Consider the following 19,771-nt stretch of genomic DNA (forward strand, 5'->3'; position numbering starts at 1 on the left):
TTACTGCGGAAGGTGAGACACTTATTAGTGATGAGACACTAGTAGGTCTGGATGAACCTAACAGTTACGCAGAAGCCATGGCAGGCCCCGAGTCTGCGAAATGGAAAGACGCTATGGATAGCGAGATACAATCCATGTATGACAATCAAGTTTGGAACTTGGTTGAGAACGTACCAGGTCGTAAGACTGTAGGGTGCAAATGGGTCTTCAAGAAGAAGACTGACATGGATGGTAAAGTACACACTTATAAGGCTAGACTGGTTGCAAAGGGCTTCTTTCAAATTGTTAAGTATTAATATTTTGAATTGAAAACAATAATAACAAATATGAAATGACCATATACAAAGTAAAACTATTCAAGCAGACATTCACGATTTCAATGCTAAAAGCGTCACCATCTCCTCTATCTCCACCCTTAAACAATGTCATTAATATTAATTTTTCATTTAATGTATTTATATGTATTAGTAACAATATTAATAATAACAAGTTGAAAAAATAGTATTCTTATTTATATTTTTAATAATAATAATAATAAATGTTCTGTTTATAGAAAAGTCCTAATATTTTTGTTTACAGAAAAGTCATAATATTTTTTGTTTACAGAAAAGTCCGAATATTTTGGATTAGTTTACGAAATAGTCCCAAATTAATTTGGTACCAGTTTCAAGCGGTCAAAAGGGTCATTGTAAATTTTTTTCCGGTTTTCAGGACTTTTTCGTTCAAAAAAAAATCTTCGGACTAAAGTGTAACTTTTCTATAAATATTAGAACTTTTCTGAAGATTTCCCTTCATATTACCTTCCATAGATAGTTGAATTGATCTTTTTTCTAGGTCTACTGACAAATGAGGTAAAAAAAAAGAGTCGATATTGTGTGATTAGAGTGTGATTACTAATTATACAAGCTGCACACCATAACTATCAAGATTGAAGAATGAATCACATACTTTGACAATAATCATCTTGAATCGACAAATCTAAAACGTTTACAAAGTTCTGCAATTTGAAATATTACCATTCCAGAGGAAAACACAATGAACCTCATCTTTCCATCTATACACACAAAACATCAAAAATATAGAGATTATCAATTACCTTTGGTAAAGGTGAAATTAGGGTTTAATAATTTCACCAACGAAAATCGTCAAGGTCATCGGTGTTGGTTCTTGTCAGCTAAGAACCTCATCTTTCCATCCTCATCCATCCTCACATCCAACCACACCTACATCGTACACTTCATCACTCAATTTATTGGAGAATCGAATAGGGAAAAGAGAGAAAACAAAAGACTACCAAATTAAGCGCAAGAAACCTAGAAGTAGCTTGGAGAACGACTCTCTTTATCAATGTTATTAGAAGGAATAGCGGTGGCAGCGGGAATAGATATGAGCAGTTCCAATCTTGAGCCGAAGCCTTCATCATCTTCATGAACTTCGGTTGTCTTAAGAGCGATGATTTTTCTAGTAACTCTCAGTGTCGACGTACGTTGCTGCTTCTTCCTTCCTGCTTCCCTCTCGATCTCCTCCGGAACATAAATTCATCTTTGGGGGAGGTGTAAACAGAGTGGAAGGCATATGAGCAAATAAAAGCGAACTGCGTAAAAATTGAGACTGAGAAACATATAAAAAAAGGCAAACAAAAGGAGAAGTAGAAAAGAACGGTGGTGGAGGACGGGTATTTCCCAAGTGCGATGAAGTCGGTGGAGGCTGAAGGTGGCGGCACCAGTAGCTAAAGCTAGGGCTTGAAGTCGTGTGTGGTATAACCGAAAAGACGAAGCAACAATTGTTGGTGACTGGTGGTTTGTTCTCGGTGGCATAATTCGAGAGAATAGTGGATAATCTCACCGGACAAAAACGAAGGAGATGGAAACAATGGCATCGCACCTGGTTTTACAAACATTGATAAAAATAGGTAAAGTGGTGAGTCGTTCCAGAAATTACTGTATGAACTCTTCATAAGAGTGTTCTCCTTTTTATATATATATATATATATATATATATATATATATATATATATATATATATATATATATATATATATATATATATATATATATAAAGAAAAAATGGTAAAAAAAATTATAGTATGAACTGTTCATAAGAGTGTTCTGCTTTAATTGTATATATAACGTTGATAAAAATAGGTAAAGCGGTGGGACGTTCCAGAAGGAAACGGTGTAAAAAAATTATTGTATGAACTGTTCATAAGAGTGTTGTGCTTTAATTATATATATAGAGAAGGAAACGGTAAAAAAAATTATTGTATGCACCGTTCATAATTAGTGTTGTATAAATGAAATCTTAGACACCACTTAACCCACTTATTTTCCTCTTCCAACTATCACACTTTGATAAGTAATTTTTCATTTATTTCTAATCCGTTTTGGACGTGTAATATTTCAAAACGAATGTATCACGGAAGAGAACACGAACACATAATCATTTGTCCCTTTTGAATATATTAAAAGTTCGAAATCCATGATAAAAAATGGAGAAAAACCATTTTTTGGTAATTAATAAAATTAATTTCCCACCATTTTCATCGATAAAAATCGAAGTTAACAGAAAATGTAACAACAATCTACAAATTAAAAAACAAATCGATTGAAAGGATATTACAATGAAGTGAATTACTAAGATGCTTGGTTTTTGGTTTGTTAATGGAGATTTTTGAAAGGTTGATAATAACACCGAAGGAAATTACGTAATACGATTTCACACACACATGTATATAGGTTCAATTGAGAAAATAAAAAAGGTTTAGAATGGGGGAATCATTCTCAGCCACTCATTTATTTTTGCTGCAAAAGCCTCCGTCGTACCAGCGAAAACGGGAAATGAATAGACATGTGTTTTCCAACAAAACATGTTTGCTTAAACTATGTTAATCATTAACTTAATATATATAAAAACATAGTTTTTTTTTTTTTTTTTTGTTTTTTTAATTTTTAAGAAGCTATTTTTATCAAAAAAATGACTTTAAATATACCAAAATTCATGATTTTTTATTCTCTACGAATAGACATCAATATTGATATAGTATTAAGATAAAATAATTTTTTTTATATTTTCAACTATTGTTATTTATAACTGAATAAAAATGCATCAGGTTTTATTACAGTACATTCGTTATTCACTTATGAATAAAAAGTATGATTAATTTTTTTTTTTACAATTTAAATATCATTCATATATGAATATAACATATAATGAACATAGTATATTCATATTTAAATATTATACGATGCATTCACTTGTGAATATTAACATAGTATATTCATTTGTGAATATTAGATGGTATATTTATTTGTGAATATTAAATGACATTTTCATATTTGAATATTACATAGTATTACATGGTATATCACATGTGAATATTACATAGTATATTCACTTGTGAATTAGATGATATATTCACTTATGAATATTACACGGTATATTCACATATGAATATTACAAGGTATATTTACAAGGCATTTTCACAAATATATATAATTTTTATATGTTATTCACATATGAATAACATACAAACTTGCATATTTGTTTTGTGTTTTTAATAATCGTATACTGATTCAGGTGAGAAAACATATTCATATGTGAATATAACATGGTAATTTAGTTTATGCATTTTATCAAACAGTTGTAGTGCATACAAGTTAATTTTTTTTAAAAATGTTAAAAACATGATACTTTGGCTGGTGGGGGAGTGTTCCTCTAGAGATGTTGGTCATGTTGATTGTAGGAAGCTACAATGTGGTGGTTTTTCATCGTTGGCACCGTCATCTGCTCCTACTCTAACATCACATTCTGTACCAATTACACTAGTGGTTGCCATGGAAATCGAGCCTTGTAACGCTGCTTATTTTCTCTTAGTGGTCCTCGGAAAAGGACAAAGATGAAGTTCGAGGTCGCCATTGTCTGAGATGTTGACGATAACCCTAATCGGAGTTGGATCTGCAATGGTGGTGCTAAATCGTATCCTCTGACGGCGGTGCCAGATCGTCGCCATCAAGTGGCTTCTGAGACCCGAATTCACGATTGCTTATGTGGTAGGATAAGAGATGTAGTGGTGATGTGCATATTAGAGACGAAGATATTGATGGATTCCAAGACAAATTTGCCGCCACTCATTAATGTATTTCAATTATTTACAAGTTTGCCACCGTGCGTTTTTTAAGCTCATTAAATGATTGGCTGAGAATGGTTCCCCCATTCTCAACCTTTTTCTTTTTCTCAATTGAACCCTCTTTCTATCTCTATCTCTATCTCTCTTTCTCTCTCTCTCTCTCTCTATATATATATATATATATATATATATATATATATATATATATATATATATATATATATATATATATATATATATATATATATATATATATATATATATATATATATATAATAGATGAAATTGAAAACCAAAAATGGAAATTGTTACATGTATAGGAGGAGACTGTATGAAATCTCGTATATTTGGAAGAGATACAAAATTCTTAAATCGAAGAAAAACATAATTAAAAGTTTAATGACATACTAAAATTAGATAGAATTAATAGTAAACATTCCATATAATCATGTTTATAAAAAGCATGTCATGACGTGAGGTGTGGTGTAGCCGTTACAAAAAAAATATCCAAGGCAGGTTTGTTAATTGTGATGCCTAAATAACATTTCAAGGAGCACTTATTGTATTATGGCGTGAGTTTTTTTCAAGGCGTAATTTTTTTTTCTTATAAGGCCCAAAATAATTGAGCTTTTGTTAAGTTTTTATATATTAAATATTAATATAACACTTCTAAAACATGAAATTTTTGATAAAATTCAATAATCATATTATTTATCTTTTTTAATGTATATAAAATAGTTATGCCTTGAAAAACATTACGGCTCGTCAAGACTCGCCATGTCTTAACTTTTACCTTGCCGCCAAGCCCACGTCTCACGTTATTTAGAACCTTGCATCTTAAATATTATTAAAAAAGAGCCTTTAATTCCACACTTAAGAAATCAGGGTCATTCATTGCATTTCAGTCCTATATTCTCGACCCTGATTATTTGCTAATGTCATCCTTTGAAAGCGGCTCCTTAATGATATTCATAAAATCAGAGAAACCTTAACCCTAATTAGCCTCCATTGTTGACACCGACGACTAGTGTATAAAAAACTAAAACTTGTTTCCATTGCAAATAACATGTGTGTGTGTGTGTGTATATATATATATATATATATATATATATATATATATATATATATATATATATATTTAAACAGTCGATAGTATATTATGATTAAATTTTATCAGTGTACAAAATCCCAAAATCACGCAATGCGGAAAACTCATAGTTGGATGCAGTGCGATCAAGTCGATCCCTTCCCATTCGAGCTGGAAGTACCTGAAAGATGAATTTCTTGGATTAAGTGTCTATGCCCATTACTATAAATTGTATGTACTTGATTTGATAGTAACATCGTCCTTTTGGGTTGCCTTCACCATAGCAACTTGACATGATGACTTTGGTGAAAGAGGTTAATTAATGATTTATTAATATATTAAAAGAATAACATATTAATTTGAAATCATATTATTTAAATAATATTTAATCAGAAATTAATTTGATATTAATTTTGGGATTAAAGGAACTGATTAAAAGAACGGGGACTAGTACTGCAAATCATTGATAGTTGCAATGTTGGGTTGATGGGCTCCTTTAGAAGGGAGTGGAAGAAATCTATAGGAGGCCCTCTAGAAGTTAGTCAAAGGCTTCTAATGTGGAGGTCCATGGAGTGCTTAAGGCCTAAGCAAGGAAATTAGGGTTTCCACATGAAAACCCTAGCAGCCTCAACTATTTAAAGGACCCCTAGCATGTGATTTTCGGCACCAATGTCTTATTGGAAACCCTAGGCGATTTTCATAAGTGTTATACCTCCTATCTCATTCATCCTTTGCTATTGGTGTTTGTGACTTCATTAGAGGTGCAACACTTGAGGCACTGAAGCTTTCAATAGTCTGAGATCAACCAAGGAATTCTTGTTATTACTGTTGGATTAGTGGCTAAGTCCATAACTATAATTAGTATATACTTGACCCGATTGGCATGTTCCATTTGGGTTGCATGACATTAGAACAATTTGGATAGACTTTTGTGAGAAAAGCATAATTATGATTTGTTAATATATTATAAGTTCTAATATATTAATATGAAATCATATTATTTAATTAGTATTGGTCAAGAATTAATTTGGAATTAATTATGTGATCAAAAGGAGACTAATTAAATATATGGGGATTGATTGTGTAAATCATTCATTCTTATATATGTGGGCTTATGATCCATAGTTCTTCATGTTAGGCTAAACCCATGGAGTAACCCATGGATACTCCATGGAGGTTTTAACCCATGGAGCATGAAGAATTTGGAAAGACATTACTTACATGGTGTAACCCTAATAGCCACCATATATAAGGACCCCATGGCTCAAGAAATTGGTACTAGTGTGTTTACACATGAGGGCTAGCCAATTTGAGCATAGGAACCTTTTCTCTCAAGTTATTCCAAGACGTTGGTGATGTTGTGTGAACCATTTGAGGTGTCACACTTGAAGCACTAGGCTCTTAATCTCCATGGAATCAAGCTACAACAAAGAGGTATGCAATTCTACTAGAATTTATATTATATGTTCATCATATTATGCTAGTTAGAACAATACCTTGGAAAAATTGATATTTGCATGTATAATAGAGAAAACGTAGATCCAATGTATTTAGGGTTATATGTGCACCATAGAATGTTGTATTATACCAAAAAACCCAACAGTGGTATCAAAGCCATGGGTTGTTTTCTATTATATTTGATGCAAATGTTTGATTTTCAAAGTTGAAAACAAAAAGATAAAAAACATGAAGTTTGTCAAATTTTGAGATAATTACTTGATTTTAAGGAAAACTAATTATTTGTAAAATTTGAGTCATTTTACTACAAGAGTTAAATTAGGTCAATTTATTAAAAAATAGAATGACATGCTTATTTTATTTGTTTTAAAAGTTTGATCTAAATTTTTTAAAGGAGTTACAAATTTTGTTATAAAATTTTGGAACTCAAAAGTTTTTTTTAAAAGTTATGATCTTAAGAGTTTTGAAACTTCCATAAGTTATGGATTATCAAAAGTTTTTTCGTATTACCTTGTTTTATGAGTTAATTTAGATTAATGAAAAAACTTTGTGTTAGTTGTTTTCAATCCAAATTAATCTACAAATTGTTCATTAAATGTGTTTTTGTAACTTGTCCTCAAGTTATATGAAAAGACACATTTATGATTCTTAAAACTCATAAATAATGCCATAGGTTACAAAATGAAGAGTCTTTTTCTCATAAATAGTTTTTATGAACCCCATGACTTTTCCTCAAGTTATGGATGTTCAAGAGTCTCTTCATTTAAGTCCTTAAAACTTTAATTAAACTCACAAGTTATGAAAATCAAAGAGTTTTGAATAGTTTCAAAATTAGCCCTCGAGTTTTGGAATTTGTAAAGTTTCCCCTCATGAATACTTTAATTCCAAGTTAAGCCCTTTGTTGGGTCGTGTTTCGTATAATATGTTGCGTCTATTGGGCTCGTTAGCTAGTCCATTTTTGTATCTCCGGTATGGGCCTGTCCATCCGTGAGTTTAGTAGGGTTTATTATAAATATAGGTGCTTGCATGCATCTTAGGTTAACGATAGAATAGAACGATCAGAGCATTATTCAGAAGTTTATTATTATCGTTCTTGTAACCCTAAATCCTCTACAGCGAAAGTTCTTAGTCGAGCTCTGCTGAGGATTGTTTGATCTAATCATTCGACATATTTTGATCAACTCTTGTCTTATTTATTGTTTTGTGTTCATCGAAATACCTGTTACAAAGATATAATCGATCTTCACGTTTGTTTTATAACTTAACAATTGGTATCAGAGTAGGAGGCTGTGTAATTCATACACATCTTTTCTGTGAAAAAGGTTACGATTTGGGTTATTCTGCATTAACTAATATTTATTGAGCCGTCATCCCATAATTGACGTAACTCAGCATTTATTTGTTTTGACCTAATTTAATATATTACAAGTCTGATCTTTTAAACAGGTTATTTGATCAAGCATGGACGAGTCACAATCAAATCCCATTAACATCTCAAACAGCATTGGATCAACGACGAAGATTCCCATCCTTTACACCCAGGATTATGAAGTCTGGGCACATCACTTTGAAGATTATGTCATTGGATCTAAGGACAATAAATATCTTATTTGGGAAGCAATCGTGTATGGACCATTCGCTCATTCAGCAACATCAAGAATCATTAAAACTCAGAAAGAGTATAATGATCTGTTGAAAGACGTAAAAGATATTGCCCAAGACGAAAAAGATAAATTTCAATGCAATATTAAAGCATTGAGACTAATCAGATTCGCTCTTCAATCTGATACTTTCAGGCTAGTGAGTTCGTGCAGCACTGCTAAAGAAATATGGGATAGGCTACGAGAGTTATATTCCACAGACGAAGATCTCGAGCATTCCATTCAAACCTTACTTTTGTCCGAGTTTGGTGAATTCAAGCAGAGTCCTAAAGAAACTGTAACTCAGACGTTCGATCGCTTCAATCATCTTCTTAGTAAGATGATTAAACATGATATTGAAAGGAATTTGATTGAACAAAAGGTTACGCTTTTAAACGGTCTTAGATCTGAATGGAGAGCGGTTGTGTCCACTGTTAAAGCACATGAGCAATTAAAATCTTACTCATTGGCAAAGCTGGTAGGGATTTTGAAATCCCAAGAAAAGATTGTCTTGCAGGAGAAAAATGTGGTTTCAAGCTTGGGATCATTGGCCCTTCTGTCCAAAAGCAAAGATGTGATGGAAGATGAAGACCTTAACTTAGAGGACTATGACCTTACCTCTGAAGACTATGCAATGATGTTGTCAAACCCGAAGAGGTTCATCAAGAAAAGTTTTCCTACCAATAAGAACCGAAATTGGCAGGGAACTTATAGTTCTGAAAAGGTCAGGGAAGAACCGAAGGCAGAAGAACCAAAGAAGGAACCGAAAGCTGAAGGAGATTCGGGTGTGAACTGCTACTATTGTGGAGGAAAGAACCACTATGTCAAAGATTGTGTCCTCAAGAAAATGGCAGAAAAGGATGAGAAGAAAGATGAAGAAGCTATGTTAATGAAAAAGCTGGAAGAAATCAAGAAAAAGAAAGCTGTCACTAACCCTTCAATGAATGCTTTGAGTTCGGTGGTGTGGAGGTCTGGTCAACCGAATCTGAGGATGATGAAGTAAGGAAGCCATCTCATGGAAAGGCTTATGTTGCGAAAGATGAAGGAAATGGTGGAAAGTGCTTGATGGTGTCGGATGTATCTCATATGAGGGGATACAACACAAACGGGGGGAATGAAGACACAAAGGAGCGAGAGGACTTGTGCTTCACAGCAAAACCTCTCAGCATGCAGTTTAACGAGCTTGATGAATTAATCAAGAAGGTACAATCCATTTTTGTCTCATTCAAAGTCCCACAAAGTTCATATGAAAAAGAATTAAAAAATGTAAATTCAAGAATCTCTCATCTAGACAGCAGTTTAACTCAAACACGGGTCACCAATTCTAACCTAACTGACCAAATAAGCAGGGTGTCTTCAAAGAGTGAGGAACGGAGGATGTGGATCGAGCTGAAGGAGTCGGAGTTAATCAAATCCAAGGACGAAAACATTTATTTACAAAGAGACAATTTGAAACTTTTAAAACAGAGAAATGTCTTTTGTTTAATTGCTAAGCGTCTTTACACTAATATCACTCAACTTCATTTGAACTGTGAAATAGGGAAGAAAATTCATCGCATGATTTTGCCCTTCCTTGAGTTTAAAGAGGATGAAATTGATGCTGAAGCATATAATTATGAAAGTGTAGTTTCGTCTGAGGATGTAAATCCGACATATATGTATGGTCTAGACAAAATCGAATCTTTCATAAAGTCCAAGGACCATAAGGACATGCTGAAAAATCTTTTGGATGAAAATGATAAACTAAAACTAAGGACCGAAACCATACAAAAGTTTGACTCATTGAGTGCCAACTTGAGCTCAGAAAATAAAATTGATGTTGAAAATGCATCTGAGCTTAATGAGGACGATGATATGAGTGAAATTTCTATAGAGGATGAAGTTGACTGTTCTGAGTTTGTCAAGAGCGAACCCGAAAACCACAAAAACCTTATTTCGGAAAATTCTATGGAGTTTGCTCGTCTGTCCCAACAAAAGTCCCCGATCCTTGAAGAAAAGGCTGTAGTATACCAAAAGGTAAGGACGACTCCAAATCAGGTGTATAAGGTCAAGGGTGTAACCGAACATCAAACAGCCGAACTCACAGCCATTGTAATTGAAGATAATGTTGATGGTTGTGATGAGTTCTTCTGGTCCGCTCCTATCAACAATGCTGACGAAACCGTTGGTCTATCAGAAAGGACGTCATGGAAAACCAAAGGCAGATATGTGCCAGAGCTTTTGAACAAGCCTGATAGCTTCGACGTGCCAAGTACTAGTGGTACAAAAGATGTTCCTGAAGAAAAAGGAGTTTTTGCAAAAGAAGTCACTCCTTCAAGCAAAACATCGTCAGTTCAAAGTGAACCAGCTGACAGAAAGCAAAAACAAAAAGCGAATATCCATCGTCAGCCGAAGCAGGTGAAAAATCAAAAACAGCAAAGGAATCAGAGATACAAGAAGAATCTCTCTGAACGAAAACAGTTTTGGCAATCTCAAAATTACCATTTCTCTTATCATGACAGAAATTCAAAGTCAGAGAAAAGTACTGTTAGATCGCAAGAAAGTAATAACAACCGAAGGGAGAGGTTCGGTTCTGAGGGTCATAACAACCAAAAGGATACGTTCGGTTCTGAAAATTATGACAACCGAAGGCAAAGGTTCGGTTCAGAGAACACAAACTACCGAAAGCATAAGTTCGGTTCCGAGGGCAAAAGCAACCAAAGTTCTAGGTTCGGTCCCACTAATGATCAAAAACAAAAAGGTCACTTAGAACCTTAAGTCAATAAAACATCTCAGTCTAAATTCTCTTCTTCTAATTCTTATAATTCCTCTCAACCACATTCTAAATTCAATTCTGTTCGCACTCAAAAACCTAAATTTTCAACAGATCTGAAAGGAAAATCGAAGGTTTCATCAGTCGAAACAAATCAAAATCATCCCAAAGTCCAAATTCCTAAACCAGAATCCAAACCGAAAGCAACAAATCCCAATAAAATTAAAGTTTTCGCCATTAAAAAGAAAGATGAAACAACGTTAATAAAAAGAACATATCTTGTTGACATCTCTCTTACTATTCCTGTTCCTGTGAAAGGCTCACGTGGACCCAAGAAACTTTGGGTTCCTAAATCTACTTATTTTTTGCAGGTTATCAGTGACGAGCAGTTTGACGAAGAATGGTATATTGACAGTGGCTGCTCGCGTCACATGACAGGAAGGAAGGAAGAGCTGAGGGAATTTCGGTCTCTTTCAAACTGTGGAAACATCAAGTTCGGGAACAACTCATTCGACACAATAAAAGGCTATGGAATTATAACAAATTGTGATTTTACGATTAGGAAGGCCGCATACGTTGAAGGACTACAACACAATCTCATCAGTGTATCTCAGCTTGTTGGAGGTACCAGTCTCAAGGTCTCATTCGATGATGAGGGTTCGGAAATAATTGAAAAGAAAACGAAAAGAGTAAATCTCAAATCTGAGCGCAAAGGCGAAATGTATCCCCTAAACATCAAACCCATCAGAGGGAATCCAGCTATCCGCCTGTTATCCAAAGCACAATCTGACGAAAGCTGGCTGTGGCACCGAAGGCTCTCTCATCTCAACTTTAAGGATATCAACAAACTTGTCAATAGAGGTCATGTTCGAGGTCTTCCATTGCTCAAGTTCAATCGAGAACATTTATGTTCTGCATGTGAAATGGGGAAGCAGAGTCGTCAAAGTCACCCATCAATTGTAAACACTAAAGTTGTTGAACCACTAGAGTTAATTCACGTTGATCTGTGTGGTCCATCATCTATCGAAAGCATCGGTGGTAGCAAGTATATTCTTGTCATTGTTGATGACTTTTCGCGTTTTACATGGGTGTTCTTTCTGAAGCACAAATCTGAAGCAACTCTCAAGCTAAAGATGTTTATCAAGCAGGTTGAAGTACAGCTGAAGAAAGTCGTTCGCAACATCAGAAGCGACAATGGACTGGAGTTCAAAAATAAAGAATTTGAAGAATTCTTGGCCGAAAAAGGAACCAGTCACAACTTCTCAGCTCCCTACACCCCTCAACAAAACGGGATTGTCGAAAGACGAAACTGATCTTTGTGTGAGGCGGCCCGAACCATGCTAAGTTTTGCTTCCTTACCTTTATATTTTTGGGCTGATGCTATTGCTGCAGCATGTTTTACACAGAACAGGTCATATCTCAATAAGCGATTCACTCTCACTCCTTATGAGATCGTCAACAACAGGAAGCCAAATATCAAATTTTTCCATGTATTCGGCTCACGGTGCTTCATCTTCAATTCTAAAGAACATCGTAACAAGTTCGATGTCAAAGCCGATGAAGGGATATTTCTGGGCTATTCTCTCACTTCGAAAGCCTACAGGGTATTAAACAAGCGCTCGAGGAAAATAGAAGAAACTTATTATGTGACTTTTGATGATAGCTATGTCAAAAAGCTAAAGGCCAACGAAGGCACAGTTGGAGAAATCTTTTCTCAAACAGGCCAAGTCACAGCCTCGATCGCAAACCTATTTGAGAAGTTTGTCGAGCTATTCGATGAGCCAGAGAAGGCTACTCTCTCAGAAGCCAGTGCAGCAGACAACAAAGTAAATCATCTAAAGCAACTCATCGAGGATGCTGCCAAGCAAATGAAGGAAGGAGGATCAAGTTCCAATGAACCTCCACAACACGATGCTTCAGTTGAGGGGGAGGACCCATCTTCTTCATCACAGCCGAGATCACATGTTGAGGGGGAGAACAGTTCTCAAGCTACTCCCGAACGCACAGCAACACCCGAAGGTGCTACAACACCCGAAAATGCTGCAACACCCGAAGGTGCTACAACACCCGAAGTGCTACAACACCCAAAGGTGTGTCAACAACCGAAAGCTCGACACTACCCGAAACCCCTGTAGCTCTGGAAACTCAAGACACACCTGAAAGCTTATCTGTCGAGGGGGAGAATGCCGATATGATTTATGACGATGACAGTCAATCTGAACTAGAAGAGATGGTAAACGCTGAATTGGATCCATCTTATGATCCAAATTACCCTCCTCTTGTCAAATGGACCAGAGATCATCCTGTTTCTCAGGTTGTCGGTAATGTCTCTGAAAAGGTCCTGACCCGATCACAACTAAAGGCAAAACAAACTTCCTTATTTTCAAAAGTAGAATTCTGTATGTTTAACTCCTTCGTCTCAAAAGTTGAACCAAAGACAGTTAACACTGATCTTGATCACTCCGATTGGGTTCAAGCTATGCAAGACGAACTGAATGAATTCGAAAGGAGTAAAGTTTGGCGCCTCATTCCAACTCCTCAAGATGCCTCAGTTGTTGGTCTTAAATGGGTCTTCAGAAATAAGATGGAAAAGGAAGGCAACGTGATACAAAACAAAGCCCGTCTGGTGGTGAAAGGATACTGTCAGGAGGAAGGAATAGACTATGAAGAAACTTTTGCTCCTGTAGCTAGGCTGGAATCCATTAGAATATTTCTTGCCTATGCTGCACACAAAAACTTTGAGGTCTACCAAATGGATGTCAAATGCGCATTTCTAACTGGAGAACTTGAAGAAACGGTGTACGTGGAGCAACCTCCTGGATTCGTCAATGAAAGGTACCCCAATCACTGTTACATTTTGGACAAAGCCGTATATGGACTGAAACAAGCTCCGAGGGCCTGCTATGAAACGCTAACAAAGTTTTTAAAGATGTCCAAATTCAAACAAGGTTCGGTTGACCCAACCTTCTTTCGTAAGAAGGAAGGTAACCACCTTATGATTGTTCAAATTTATGTTGATGATATCATCTTTGGCTCAACGAATCCTAGCTTAACGGCTGAATTCAGAAAGCTGAAGGACACTAAATTTGAAATGAGCTCAATGGGTCCAATTAACTTTTTCCTTGGTTTAAATATTAGACAGAGACCCGAAGGCATCTTTATTAATCAGGAAGCTTACACGAAGACTCTCCTTGCAAAATTTGGCATGATGGGAGATTCAAAGGTTAAAGTTCCAATGGCGTTCGGCACCAAGCTCACTCCATCCTTGGATAAGCCAGTAGTTGATATTACGCTATATCGCCAGATGATCGGTTCTCTGATGTATCTTACTGCTAGCAGGCCTGATATAATGTTCTATGTTTGTTACTATGCTAGATTTCAGGCGAATCCACGTGAACCTCATATGCTTGCAGTGAAGAACATACTCCGTTATCTCAAGCGAACTACCTCTTTAGGCCTATGGTATCCATCCAACTCAGGCTTCTTCGTTCAAGCCTACTCAGATGCAGACCTTGGAGGTTGTGGACTACACAGGAAAAGCACCATGGGAGGTTACCAATTCCTTGACGGGAAGTTAGTTAGCTGGCAATCAAAGAAACAGACTTGTGTGTCTTTGTCTACAGCTGAAGCAGAATACATTGCAGCTGCCTCCTGTACTTCTCAAGTGATTTGGATCCAAAGTCAACTCCGGGACTATGGACTCAATATGAAAAAGTTCCCACTATATTGTGACTCTGAAAGTGCAATTAGGATCTGTCATAACCCAGTGCAACACTCCAAGACTAAGCACATAGCACTAAGGTATCACTTCATTAAGGATCATGTGGAAGATGGGAACGTCGAAATTCATTTTGTTCGCACCACTGAACAACTGGCTGACATCTTCACCAAAGCTCTTCCTGAAGCGTCGTTCAACAAAATTCTACAAGGGCTAGGTATGATGGAATCGGAGTCAATACCAAAAATTACCTCTCAAACTCAACAGTAAGAAGCGAAATAGACCGAACGTTCGGGTTCGGGTCTTGTACTAATGTACTGAAATGAACCGAACGCTCGGGTTCGGTTGAATAATTAGTTTTCGCTCATCAATCAACGGTAGTTTTCTTGGTTGTAGATCTTATGTATAATTGTTCCAAATGCATTTATCTTATTGTTAAAGTTATTCTCTTTTTAAAACCTATTTTCTTTGGCAACCGAAATATACCGAACGTTCGGGGTCGGTTCCAAAAATTTTCTCACCCGAAATAGACCGAACGCTCGGGTTCGGTTCCAAAGTTTTTCACAACCGAAATAAACCGAACGCTCGGGTTCGGTTCCAATTTTTTTTTCTCTCTCTGTATTTTTTTTATTATTTCATTTTTTTATTATCAAAAATTCCAAAAAAAAAAAATCTAAATTCAAAAACTCCAAAAATATTTTGTTCTTTATTTTCTTTTTCGCTTTAATTTTATTTGTGTGTTCGTTTATGGGGAAATTGTTGAATTAGCTAAGTGTCCCTAGAAGCATGCTGCTGTATGTGTCCAAAGCCTCACCTGATTCTGAATGATAGCCTTAATGACTTGGTATACACAAACTTTGTCTTCCCAATTAGGCTATCATATTTATTCTAATCATGAGCTACCTAACTCTCTTCTCACATGAGATAAGAGTTTTCTGCTTGGTCCCATTTCTCACAGCAGAGGTACTTTGATTTCTTACACCATCTAAATTGCATTTGTCCATCACATTCGTTTCACAAACGTAACCCTTGAGACTCTCAGAAATTACCACTGAGGTTTATGGTTACAAAATTACTATGTTCATGATCTTAGTTTCGTGCCACTACGAGCTAAGTGAAACCCAAAATTGAATACCCAATACGAATTGACGGTGAACAATTAATTTGCTCTAGTTTTCACTAATGAATTCACGGACGTACTTCCATGAAATCTCAATTTTTTCTTTTGTGTGATTCCTATGAAATTGTTAAAACCGATAACATTTCTTCCCTTGGGATCCAGCTTTAAATTTTTGTTGAGATTATATATATATATATATATATATATATATATATATATATATATATATATATATATATATATATATTCCTAGCCAGATTAAATTATCTCCAACCTACTTGTTCAATAGACTACACCGGTCTCACAAGTACTTCGTTCGCTTTCTATCTTATATCAAGATTAGGAATTTTGAATCGAAGCGAAAGCCACCCTAATAAGCCTAGTTAAAAGAAGCCTTTCAACACTTATTAATAAGTGTTTGATCGTTATTCAACGGGAAACCACACAAACACTTTAAGGTCTCTCTTGACCTTGAAGGAAGAGATTCGTGCCCGGGATCATTTGTTTCGTGTCTTTATTGACATCACATATTTTCCCAAAAATATTGCTTTATTTCTTTTCTTTTACACCCTAAGCACGAAAATCTTTGATTTTCCTAAATTCAGATTCTATTAATTACAAGGCATTTTACTTGGATTGGCGGTTGATTAAAGGCTTTGGTTGATTTTAATCCACGTGGGAGCATTTTTCAAAAGATGCTGTTACAATTTAAAGGGATAAGATGAAGACATGCTGACTCAAGCGGGAGTCTAATCGATTTGATTTCAAACAACGCTAAAAGGGAAAGCGTGCGAATCAGAACCGCCTCATCTCCAAACGGCGCAAGAGGGGCGCGTGTGAATCTGAACCGTTTCATCTCCAAACGGCGCCTGTTGGGAAGGATTGTTATTAGGGGTCTGACGTTCTCGCTCATGCGTGATCATCGGCAACCCCAACTGTCACGCATCAGTCAACTCCGAAAAACCCTTCGTTTTTCAATCGAAGATTTGGGAAGATCTTTCTCTCTCCTTAATCCCCAGTATAAAAGGCGACATCATACATCGTTTACCTCTTTACTGCAATTAAAATTCCCAGAGAGCAAAAATTCCTTAATCCTTCCCTGTTCATCATCTTCTCCAATTTCTTCAAGTAATGGCAGATTCATCTTCCGTTCATGCAACATCCCACATTTTGCCCATTCGCCCACAACAAAGCCTAATCATCGATTTAACCCCTCATGCTTACGACGCCTTCATGTTCCCCATTATTGAGTGCTTGAAGTTTTCTCCGATCGCTCCTGCACTTACAAGAGCTGAGACTATTCCGATGGAGTTCTTGTCACAAATCTTTGCGACCGCTCACTATGACAAGGTCGTTGACAAAATCTTTTTTGATGTCTTTGACCACAAGGCGTCAATTTCAAAGCAAAGGTTTTGCTCGCTGTTAGGGTTTGAACCCGATTCTTCGAGGGTTAACCCTGAAACGATTCCAATGGGTCACTTGTTCAACATGTTCTATAACATGGGTTATATGGAGGTGCTTACTACGGTCACGAAGTTCAAGAAGTTGTGCCTACCTCCACAGTGGAATGGGATGTTCACTGTTCTCTTCAAGGGCTTATCCGAAAGAAGTGATGGATCTGATGGTGCCATCCGGTTATTTCTCTCCATAATGTATGGTATCTACAATGGCATCAACATAGATTATGGGTCTGTTCTATGGAAACAACTCATCCAGAGTCTCTCCTCTACTTCCAGGCATTCAGAGATTTCGTATGCTAGGTTCTGGACTCTTATCACGAAATGGGTGATGGACAAGTACCACGTCCCCATTGTCGCTGGTGCTCTAATGTCTTCGATTGGTACCTTCCATACCACGAAGATCATTGTGTCGGATGCTTCAAAGTTTCCATTCAACGGTTCGATTCCGGAAACCATGTATGGAGATGTTCCTGCTGACAGTCGGATTATCCAGACGTACAAAGGGTTCAAGCGTTTTGGTCCGAGGGATCTTACTCCGGAAATGTTGAAGTCCATTCATGAAGCCGACAACCCTTCTCCAAGAGGCAAGAAGGCTGATAAGGGGAAACAGGTGGCAAAAGGAGCAAAAGGCCCGTCTCCAAAGAAAAGGAAACCCACCAAGGTTGTTCAGTCTCCTCAGCAGAAGAGAAGAAAAACTCAGCCGAAGCGAAAGCTAATTATCGTTTCCTCCTCAAGCGAGTCTGAGGGTGAGAGTTCTGATTCTGATGACTCTCCACATGGAAACACTCCACCCAGATCTCCTACCCCAGAAATTCATGCATCTACTTCTCCAATTATATCTCCACCTAAAACCATTCCTATTTCTATTCCCCCCATAACTTCCACTACTTCAATACCACCCACTTCCATCCAAATACCAACACCAATATTCACTGACACAACCACAACATCCACTTCAGATGTTAGAGTCAACGTATCTGATACGGGGGTTCATACTGATGCATCCGAACCTACACCAACACCCGAAACAACCCAACCCGAACCTACCCATACTACAGCACCACCAGCCTCACCACCACCACCTTCTCCTGGTCATGCTTCAGAGGGAGAAGAACCACTCCTTGGCGGGGAGGATATGACGTTTGACTCGGTCTACTATAGTCCGTTTCAAGTACAGAGTGATGACGATGACGACGCTCCTGTCACAAAAAGCTCAGCAAGATTCCATTGCTTCTACAACCTCCGCCATAGATGCCTCAACAAAATCCTGTCAGGCTGCGACCGAAAAAGTCGATAAACTATTTTCTGATGCCTCTTCCCTGTTAAAGTCTTTACAGGAGAGTGCAAATGCTGCCAAGACTATGTTGGAACCAATTGTTCATCAGCTGGCAACGTCAGTCTCCACTGAGTTGAAGTCCTTCGCTTCTTTTCGTCAAACGCTTTTAGACGACAACTCAGCCTTTCGCACAACCATTGATGAGCGTCTCTCGAAGCTACAAGAAGATTTGGCTTCCGAGAACTCTCTTATGGATGTTCTAGCCCAGAAGACCACCGCTCTGAAGGTCAAGAATGTTCAACTCTCCAACTCTCAACAGGAGATTGACTCTCTTCGGTCTGAAAGGGAGCTGATCAAGTCGTGTGTTTCGGATGTCCACTCTGCCATCTCCAACATCCTCGAAGCACAGGATCCCATTCTAAACTACACCGTGAGGCGTGACCTTGCAGAGAAGCTCATTCCCGCCCTTGCTCTACTCAACAAAATCGAAGGGCTACTTGATTTCGTGTCCATTCCGAAACAAGGGGGAGAGAAGGAATCAATGTCTCAACCACCTCCTTCCTCAAAGGCAACTCACACAACCGAACCTCCTCCAGTAGGCCAAGCTTCCGGTTCCGGTATGAAAGATAAAGGCAAGAAGATTGTTGAGGAGGAAGAAGATGAAGATAAAGAAACACTCGCTGAATTGTTAAAGCGAAAAAGTCGAGACAATGATGCTGATATCAGTGCTCGTGTGGCTAGAGAGGCTGAAGAAGCAGAACGAAAACAAAAGGAAGCCCACGACCTTCTTGAGAGTAGGAAAACTCTTTTTCCTTACTGGACTCTCGAGAGGATGATAAAAGAAGCCATTGACACACCGAGTATCTTGTGGCTGGAACCTGTAATCTCTCTAGATTGTTCCAACACTGTCGACTCACAGTTCGACATGCCACTGACCCGAAAGGCGTTCATATTTCATGCCTTTTCCAACGTTTCAGAGTTCCCTCATCCTCATCCACAAGTTGATCGGGACTTGATCAATTTTTATCTGAAGGCTGCTCAACCTCAGTATCAGACTTGGAGCGCTCAGAGAATTGTCAACGTTCGGGTCTTGAAGCCGTATAGTGAAGGGAACTTCATTAACATTCGGTTCAA

At 37.1% G+C, this 19,771-nt stretch overlaps 1 long non-coding RNA gene across 1 annotated transcript; it reads right to left on the minus strand.

Annotated features, from left to right (window-relative positions):
- Nucleotides 1-916: 916 nt before the first annotated feature.
- Nucleotides 917-1,942, minus strand: LOC122198040 (uncharacterized). Its single transcript, XR_006191844.2, has 2 exons — nt 1,295-1,942; nt 917-1,223 (listed from the first exon to the last, which is right to left on the minus strand). It is a non-coding gene; the product is annotated as an uncharacterized LOC122198040 (long non-coding RNA).
- Nucleotides 1,943-19,771: the final 17,829 nt, after the last annotated feature.

This window comes from Lactuca sativa, chromosome 5, assembly GCF_002870075.4.
Source record: "Lactuca sativa cultivar Salinas chromosome 5, Lsat_Salinas_v11, whole genome shotgun sequence".
Taxonomy (NCBI): domain Eukaryota; kingdom Viridiplantae; phylum Streptophyta; class Magnoliopsida; order Asterales; family Asteraceae; genus Lactuca; species Lactuca sativa.